This window comes from Panthera tigris, chromosome A2 (assembly GCF_018350195.1).
Source record: "Panthera tigris isolate Pti1 chromosome A2, P.tigris_Pti1_mat1.1, whole genome shotgun sequence".
Classification (NCBI taxonomy): domain Eukaryota; kingdom Metazoa; phylum Chordata; class Mammalia; order Carnivora; family Felidae; genus Panthera; species Panthera tigris.
In genome coordinates, this window is record NC_056661.1 from 69,878,158 (window position 1) to 69,887,734 (window position 9,577).

General features: G+C 37.3%; 1 long non-coding RNA gene across 1 annotated transcript; it reads left to right on the plus strand.

Moving 5' to 3' along the window:
- The first annotated feature begins 309 nt into the window (after window positions 1-309).
- Window positions 310-6,907, plus strand: LOC122236425. The gene is made up of 3 exons (XR_006214478.1): window positions 310-354; window positions 3,053-3,162; window positions 6,771-6,907. It is a non-coding gene; the product is annotated as an uncharacterized LOC122236425 (long non-coding RNA).
- Window positions 6,908-9,577: the final 2,670 nt, after the last annotated feature.

The following is a 9,577-nucleotide window of genomic DNA, read 5'->3' on the forward strand; positions in this document are numbered from 1 at the left end:
CTCCTGGCTTCATTTATCTGTTCTACTGTTTTGTTGTTGTTGTTTATTTTTATATCATTTATTTCTGTTCTACTGTTTATTATTTCCTTCCTTCTGCAAGTTTTGGGTTTTGTTTGTTTTGTGTTGTTTCATTTTTTTTAGAGAGAAAGAGCACAAGTGGTAGAGGGAGGCTCCACATCTAGCATGAAGTCCAACATGGGTTTCGATGTCACAATGGTGAGAGCATGACCTAGGCTGAAATCAAGAGTTGGTTGCTTAACTATGCCCTCCAGGTGCTTCTGTTTGTTGTTCTTTTTCTAGCTCCTTTAGGTGTAATGTTAGCTGGTTTAAATGAGATTTTTCTCGTTTCTTGAGGTAGGCCTGAATTGCTATAAACTTCCCTCTTAGAACCCCTGGCTGATTCTAAGCAAAGAAAAAGTTTTAAACCATTGCATTGTGTTTTCATTTTCATTTGTTTCCTTGTACTTTTGGATATTTTCTTTGATTCCTTGGTTAACTTATTCATTGTTTAGTAGCATGTTATTTAACATCCATGTGTTTGTGGTCTTTCCACATTTTTTCTTGTGGTTGACTTCTAGTTTCATAGTGATGAGTTCGATCTTTTTGAATTTGTTGAGACTTGTTTGTGGCCTAATATATAATCTATTCTTGAGAATACTCCATGTATATATAGCTGAATACAATGTGCATTCTGTTTTAGGATTGAATGTTTTATTAAATCCATCTGGTCCACTGTATCATTCAAAACCATGTTTCCTTATTGATTTTCTGATTAGATGATCTGTCCATTGGTATATGTGGGGTGTTAAAGTCCCCTACTATTATTGTATTACTATTGGCTAGTTCCTTTATGTTTGTTTTTAAGTGTTATATGTATTTGGGCGCTCCCATGTTGGTTGCATAGCTACAATTATTATACCTTCTTGTTGGAATTACCCCTTTATGATTATATAGTGCCCTTCTTTGTTTCTTTTTACAGTCTTTGTCTTAAAGTCAGTTTTGTCTGATATAAGTATTGCTACTATGGGTTTCTTTTGACATCCATTTGCATGATAAATATTTCTCCATCCCCCACTTTCAATCTGTAATTGTCTGTAGGTCTAAAATGAATCTCCTGTAGGCAGCTTACAGATGAGTCTTGGTTTTCTTTTTTATCCATTCTATCACTCTATGTCTTTTGATTGGAGTGTTTAGTTCATTTACATTCAAAGTAATTATTGAGAGATATGTATTTATTGCCAATTTGTTACTTGTTTTGTGGTTATTTTTGAAGTTTTTCTCTGGTCCTTTCTTCTCTTTCTTTCATGGTTTGCTGGTTTTCTTTAGTAATATAGTTGAATTTTTTCTTATTCTTTGCATATATATTAGTGGTTTTTGATTTGTGTTTTCCACTAGGTTTGTATATAACATCTTCTGCATAAAGTAGTCTATATTAAGTTAATGGTTATTTACGTTGAACATATTCTTTTCTCCTCTCTTCCCCATGTTTTAGGTATATGGTGTCATATTTTATATTCTGTTATTTTGTGAATTCCTAGACTGATTTTTACAGATATATTCATTTTTACTGCTTTTATGTTTCCTATTTTTAAAATGTCACATTTGGTCTTTCAGATCCACTCAGAATTCCCTTTAGTATTTCTTGAAGGCTGGTTTAGTTATCATGAACTCCTTTAGTTTTTGTTTGTCTGGGAAACTCTTTGTCTCCCCTTATATTCTGAATGGTAACCTTACTGGGTAGAGTATTCTTGGTTGCAGACTTTTCCCATTCAGCACTTTGAATATAAAATCTGCTGATTACCTTATGGGGTTTCCCCTTATATGTAACTGTCTTCTTTTGTCTTGCTACTTTAAATTTTTTCTTTATTACTAAAATTTGCAATTTTAATTACAACATGTCCTGGTATGGAACAGCTTTTGTTGCCGGGCGGGGGGTGGGGTGGGGGGGGCGGGAGGGTGGTGGTGGTGGTGGTGGTGTTCTCTGTGCCTCCTGGATCTAGATATCTGTTTCCTTTGCCAGATTAGGGAAGTTTTCAGTTATTATTTCTTCAAATACATTTTCTGCCCTGTTTTCTCTTTCTACTTCTGGGATCCCTATAGTACAAATGTTATTATGCTTGATGGCATCATTGATTTCTGTATGTCTATTGTTATTTTGCATAGTTCTTTTTCCTCTCTTTAGTTCAGCCTCATTACTTCCCATTACTCTGTGTTCTAGATCATTAATTCATTTCTCTGCTTTTTTCAAGCCTGGTGTTTATTCCATCAAGTGTGATTCCCATTTTATTTATTGAACCTTTTATCTCTGCTATGTTATTCCTTATCTCTGTGTTAAGGTCTTACTGATGTTTTCCACTCTTTCGTCAAATTCAGTGAGTATCTTTATGATCATTACTTTAAATTCTCTATCAGGCATGTTACTTATATCTGTTCCTCTTAGATTTCTGGCCATGGCCTTGTCCTTTTCTTTCATTTAGGACAAATTCCTCTGTCTTCTCATTTTTTCTAAGTTTCTGTGCCTGTTTCTGTGTTAGGAAAGTCAACTATGTCTCCTGTTCTTAAAGGGTAATGTCTTGATGAAAAGAGGTCCTGTAGTGACCTGCAGTGTGGTGTCCCCTGTTCCCAGGGCCTGGTGCTTTTGGGAGTGTCTTCAATGTGAGCTATGTGTGCTTTGCTATTGTGTCCTGGCTGCTTTGTCCTTCAAGCCTGTCATCTGCAGAAGCTCTCTTTACCTGTTGTGGGCAGTATTTGGTCCCTGAACTGAATGTGATGTATTTTAATTAGGTATGCTCTGGTATGCTTGTGAAATGAGACTTGACACCCCACCACTGGATTTGAGGTTCTGCAAACCTCCCAGTTCAGGAGATGCTGTGTTGGGAGGTGTTTGGGCTGATCTTTCTTGGGGAAGGAACTTGCCAAGGTGAAAACTGAAGCAAGCCTGACTTGGTACAGTGTTTCCACTGGAACACAGGGTGGGGTGGGTGTGTAGGGGGTGTGTGACTTGATATAAGCAAGTTAGGTATGAGGGTCAGTGCTGTGCTGATTCCTGCAGGTGGCCCTGTACTTATGTTGAAGGGCAGGGGAGAGAAATGTCTCCTGCCAGTTCCTTTGTTTCCGGAGGGGTCTCTCTGTGAACTCTGTCTCTTCAGAACATGGTCTCAGGTGAGCAAATAACCTTACCCCTGTGTGTTCCAGGTGCTCTATAGATCACTATTTCCATGCTGTATGTCCACAGGCTGTTTGCCCTGCCTTTTCTCCAAAAGCAACCCAAACGCTCCCTGGGCTCTCCCTGAGCCAAGCCACTGACCCTAAAACTCTAGGCTTTATGCCCTGCTGGTTGCAAGAACTCATGAAATTTGGCCCCTCTTGCTTTCTAGGACAATTGCTATGGGGAATTAATATGCCTTGTGTGGGCTTCTCCAAGTGCTAGTCTGTCTCTCACCCTTGTCCATGACCACAGCTCCTTCCCTACCACAGCAACCTTGATCTGTCTCTCTCCCAAACTCCATCTCTGCACTTCCTACCTTCTTTAATGTGGCCTCTTCTCTCCCTTTAGTTGTAGAGTTTGTTCTGTCAGTCTTCAGGTCACTTTCTGGGGTATTTAAGATAAATTGACAGTCATCTATTTGTATTCATAGGTGAAGGTGAACTTAAGGCTCTCTTATTCCACTACCATCTTCCCAAATCCTTATTTAATCATTCTCCTACCATTAGGCATTTTCACAATTTTATTTTTTTCATGTAATTTTTGTGTGTGTGTGAGAGAGAGACAGAGCATGAGCAGAGAAGAGGCCGAGAGAGAAGGAGACACAGAATCTGAACCAGGCTCCAGGCTCTAAGCTGTCAGCACAGAGCCTGACGTGAGGCTTGAAATCACGAATGGTGAGATCATGACCTGAGTCAAAGTCAGAAGCTTAACTGAGTGAGCCACTCAGGTGCCCTGATTTTCACAATTTTCCAATCATTAATATTCTAAAGAATATTAATACCATAGTTAACATCTATATGCAAAATTTTCTCATTTCTCTTTTATCTATAGATTTTATAAATAATTTTGCTATAGTGATGAACATTGAGAATATTACACTAAGTGTAAACCAGTCACATAAACTTCATGTTGTATGATTCTTTTATAAATAGCTAGAATAGTTTATATCTATAGAGACAGGAAATAAAGTACTAGTTGCCTAGGGCTGGGAAAGTGAGTGAGGATATTGGGGATTGACAGCCAAGGCATGTAGGAGTTCTTTTTTGAGGTGATTAAAATGTTCTAAAATTGAAGGGTGCCTAGTGGCTCAGTTGGTTAAATGTCTGACTTCAGCTCAGGTCATGATATCATGGTTCATGAGTTTGAGCCCCACATCTGGCTCTCTGCTGTCAGCACAGAACCTGCTACAGATCCTCTGTCCTCCTCTTTCTATGCCCCTCTCTTGTTGGTTCTCTCTCTTTCTCAAAAATAAATAGATAAACTTTAAAAAAAGTTCTAAAATTGATTGCAGTCATCGTTGCACAAATATAGTACAAGCCATTGAATTGTTCACTTTAAGTGATTACATGCATTTCAATAAATCTATTCAAACCAGATTTTGACCTAATTACGTCTGCTGCTTTTCTATTCTCTACCTCACTAATTTGTGTTTTTACTCTCATTATTTCCTTCTTTTGATTTCTTTTGGCTTATAGGGCTTTTTTGCCTCATTTTGTATCTGGGAATTTAATTCACTTATTTTAATTCTTTAATTTTGATTGACAATAGTATCTAGTGTATTGAATTTTCTTCTGATCACTACTTTACATACATCCCATAGGTTTCAGTGTGTAGTGATTTTATTGTTTTTGTAAACTTTGTAAATTTATTTTATATTTTCTTTTACCAAGCATGTTTAATAGTATGTCTTCAAACATAAATCTAGATTCTAGGTTGACAGTTTCTTCCCTTTCATCACAGTGGAGAGGTTTCATTTTCTTCTGACCTTCATCTTTTTCTGAAGTGAAATCAGCCATCCTTCTTATACTTATGTCCTTTTCTCCCTCCTCTTTCTTATTTTAGCATTTTCTCTTCTCTTTAGGTTTTTAGTACTTCTTTTATTATATACCTAAGTTTTTTTTGAAAGTCCTGGGGGATTACTGAGCTCCCTGTCTCTGTCTGTTCTTGCTGTTGCTATATTTTTGGGGCTGGGGGAGGTTAAGTTTATTTATGTTGAGAAAGAGAGAGCAGGGGGGTGCAGAGAGAGGGAGAGAGAGAATCCCAAGCAGCCTCTGCACTGTCAGCACAGAGCCCAATGCAGGGCTCTAACCCATGAACGATGAGATCATGACCTGAGCCAAAATCAAGAGTCAGATGCTTAACTGACTGAGCCACCCAGGTGCCCCTATTGTTTTAAATCAGATTAATGAAGTTTGGGCTAATATTTCACTTTTTTGCCTGATTTGGGAATTGTGATGTTTTCACCTATTTGTGGCCATTTCTTTTTAGTGTGCCTTAATTGTGTATAGAGATGTTATTTTGTTCCTTACTCCTTTTTTCTCACAGTAACCATTGGTTTGAAACCTCTCAGGAGCTTCCTAGGTGAAATCTGAAACTAGCCCCTGTACACAGAGGGCAGGAAGAGACCAAACAAAAACACAAGCCATTCTAGGTTAGTAGGTGGCAGCAAAAGGAACTTATATACAAGGTTTGTGTTTGCTGGCAGCAAGACAAGTGAGTCTCTGTGCTGGCCCGCCAACTCTTAAAAGTTTATATAGAGGCCTTAACTGGATTCAGTCACATATACCATGCAGGTGTTCTCAACACCACATCGCCATCTCAATACTATGTTCTGGGGCAGCCTCTGGGCATAAGAAAGTCAAGTAGAACCCACATTCCAAGGACAGAAAGGGGATGAGGAGCCACCTAGTGCCTGAGTCCAGCTCACAGGTCACTGTCTTCTTAATGATCTTCTTCAACAATAACTTTATAAAGGATTCAGTTGTGTGATTTATTTGCTTGCTCATGCTTAAGTGAGGTGAGTATTTCTATACTAGTGGAGGATGTAACCTAAGGATAACCTTCTTAATGTCTCAGTTCTAGAGCTCCCTCTTATGTTGTTTTCATAAAGTGCTCCTCCCCCTATGATTGCATCTCGTTTCCTTTGCCTTCTCTATTCCTAACTGCTCAATTTGCTCTGCTCAATTTTAGTTTCAGCAGTTTCTTAATGTGGGCTTTGTCCTGTAAAAAAACTTCCATCGCTTAGAATTGAGAGTTTATAGGACTCAGACTGCTCTAGTCCTACTGTTATTTGGGACTGGGAGTCTTCAAAACTTCATCCAGTTTTGGCTATTCTCAGATTGGCCTTATGAGTATTTCTGAGAATACTTATAGTAATTTGGGGACTTTCCAGCTCTCAGGGCTATCAGAAGACCCTCTTTTTTCTCTGCTCCCTCCTGTGTAGCTGCTGATAATGCCATGCATGTTTGTTACTATTGGAGATTGATTCCTACCTACTCAAATTTTAGTTCATGAGAATACTTTGTCACCTAGTGTGTTATTGATGTTTTGGCTTCCCTACCCTACTTCTTCTGTTTGTTTTTATGGCGGGCTTTAGGAAGTTAAAAAACATATGGTACCATTTTATCTTCCTAAAAGATATGAGGAAAAACCACATTTCTGAAATGTAGTTAAGAAAGTGATTTAGAGCATGAACTTTAGACTTAAGAACGAAAAACTTAGCTCTTTGTTACATGATCTTTGGCCACTGATTTATTCTTAGTCTCCATTTTCTTACCTGTAGGAATGATGTTCAAAATTCTTAATAATTGGAGTAGTCCATGTGCTGATGGATAACAACAAAAACTGTGACTAATAAAAATGGATGGCTTTGAATAACTGGTTCAGCTGTATCAGTATGAATTGAAGACCAACAATGCTCATCTGTAAAATAAAATTGTAATTATATATGTCTTGCAGTTTTGTGAGGAATAAATGTAATAAATGTTTGTAAAAGGAATTTGGTGCAGAGCCCATGACATAGTAAACACTTAATAAATGGTATTGATTATTACTATTATTTATCAAAAATTGGGAAACACTAATATACTCTGTAAACTTTTCCTGGATGTTCTCTTCACTTTTCACCTTACCTGCTATTGTCAAAGAGTACTCTATTCTCTGAGTTTTCATAAAACTTTAAAAATCATTAATATAGAATTTTATCACATTTTCCCACATTGTATTTAGTGGTAGAAAAAGGAATGATATTCAAAATATCATAACAGAAGCTGTCTATAATGCCAGACCTTTGGTTGCTGGATAATAGGATGTCATATGGGTCTCAGAGATGGGACCTAGTTGTGCCTAAGGTTATTGTTGTGGGTTAGGGAACTAGGGTCTTATGGTATCAGCTATTTATCAACTAGTACAGAAATATTTTGGCATTAGTTAATAGGATCACATTTGTGTGCCCTGGCTGAACTTAAGCTGTTAGTATATACAGTTTGCATCTCTCTTTGTGGCTAGGACTTTGTCTGACACAGATAATCAATATTCACTTGCAACAGGGTTAAGAACATGTGTGCACATGAAAGAAGCAGTTAAATGGGGATGACAGAAATGGGGGGATCAGATAATGATCTTAGAGGAGGGAACACTTTCAGAGAAAGTTTCCACAGTAAATAACAGATATTAGTAAGAATGTTTATGCTTTTTAAGTGGAAGAAAGCATCAATGAAGATATACTGACAGTAAATCTGTCAAAAATAAAACCAAAAATAAGCAAAACTAAAAGCAAAATAAAAGCAAAAATAAAAACCAGCCACACCTAGTGAGGTAAAAAACATTCACATCTGATGGGCACAGTTGGTGTATAAAGTATTTGACAAAATCATCTTCTAGAAGTAAGAGGGAAGAACTAGAGAATACAAATTTAAAGACAGTTGGTTTGCAATAACTTTGGTAAAACTTGTCCTGGAACATTTGACAACTAAATGAAAAGATTCAAGAGAAGTTTGAAAGTCCCAGGTGAAGAGGCTCACACAAAATTTTGCTCTCACAAAATAACAATGGGTCTGATTAAAGCTATATTTTAACTGAAAAGAGAGCATGCTTGTCACAAAATTATAGAGATGGAGAATAGATTAGTGGCTTCCAGGGGTTACGAGGTGGGGGTGGGGGCAGTAAAGACAGGAATTGACTGGCTATGAAAGGGTAGCACCAGGGATCCTTGATTGGGATGGTGGTTACATTAATCTAAACATGTGATAAAACTGAATGGAACTACACACATGTACACACACACACACACACACACACACACACACAGGAGTGTGTGGAAAACTGGTGAAATCTGAATAAGTTCTTAGAGTATGCCAACATCAATTTCCTGGTTTCAATATTGTAGTATAGTCAACAAAAGATGTTATTATTGGAGAAAGCTGGGTCCTGGTACACAGGACCTCCCTCTACATTCTTTTTTTAAGCTTCCCGTGAATCTATAATTATTTCAAAATAAAAAGTTTTTTAAAAGACTACCCACAGCATACTTGTAAGCTCACATAAAGTTTATATAATTTTAGAAATTAGCTGTTACTTTTCTCAGTTCTATGCTTTGTGTCACAGTATTTCCTCAGGGGGAAATGTTCTTCTTTTCCTTTGTCTAAATCCAGCCTGTCTTTTTAGGACATCTTCCAGGAAGCTTTACCTAATTTATTTTTTCCTTTAAAAATTTTTTTTTAATTTTAATGTTTATTTATTTTTGAGAGAGAGAGAGACAGACAGAGTGTGAGCGGGGGAAGGGCAGAGAGAGGGAGATACAGAATCTGAAGCAGTCTCCAGGCTTTGACCTGTCGGCACAGAGCCCAACGTGGGGCTCAAACTCACAAACCATGAGATCATGACCTGAGCCAAAGTTGGACACTTAACCAACTGAGCTGCCCAGGTGCTCCCCCTTCTTTTGTTGAATAATTCTTATGTCTTAAATACCTGATTCTCCCCACATTTGTTTCTCTTCCTCTCACAAGTTGATGGTAGTTGTTGAGACACACTACCTGGCATGAAGAGCTCATTACCCTACCTTCTAGGAGCTCCCTCAGTTCAAGAGAACTGTCTCACTCATGGCTATGTTCCTTTCCCAGAGTGGCCAAAACCCTATGGCTGACCTCTTGCCTCTCAGGATATCTTGGAATGTTGATTCAATCTTCAAAATGTTTAATGTTTGTGGGATCTCTAGTGATAACTCCTTTTTCATCCCTGATACTGTTAATTTGTGTTTTATTTCTTAATCAGTCTAGCTAGCAATTTATGGGTTTTGTGGACATGTCAAAGATCTAATCTTTGGTCTTGTAAATATAATCTGTTTTTAGTTTTCTATTTCATTGATTTATACTTTTATTTTTATTATTTCCTTCCTTCTACTTTCTTTGGCTTTACTTGCTTTACCTTTTCTAGTTTCTTAAGGTAGAAATTTAGATCATGAGTTACACATTTCTTCTTTTTTAAAACAAGTATTTAAAGCTATAAATTACCTTCTAAGTAGCTACGAATATTTAGGGATTTTCCAGGTATTTTGCTTTACTTATTTCTGATTTAATTTCATTATTGTTA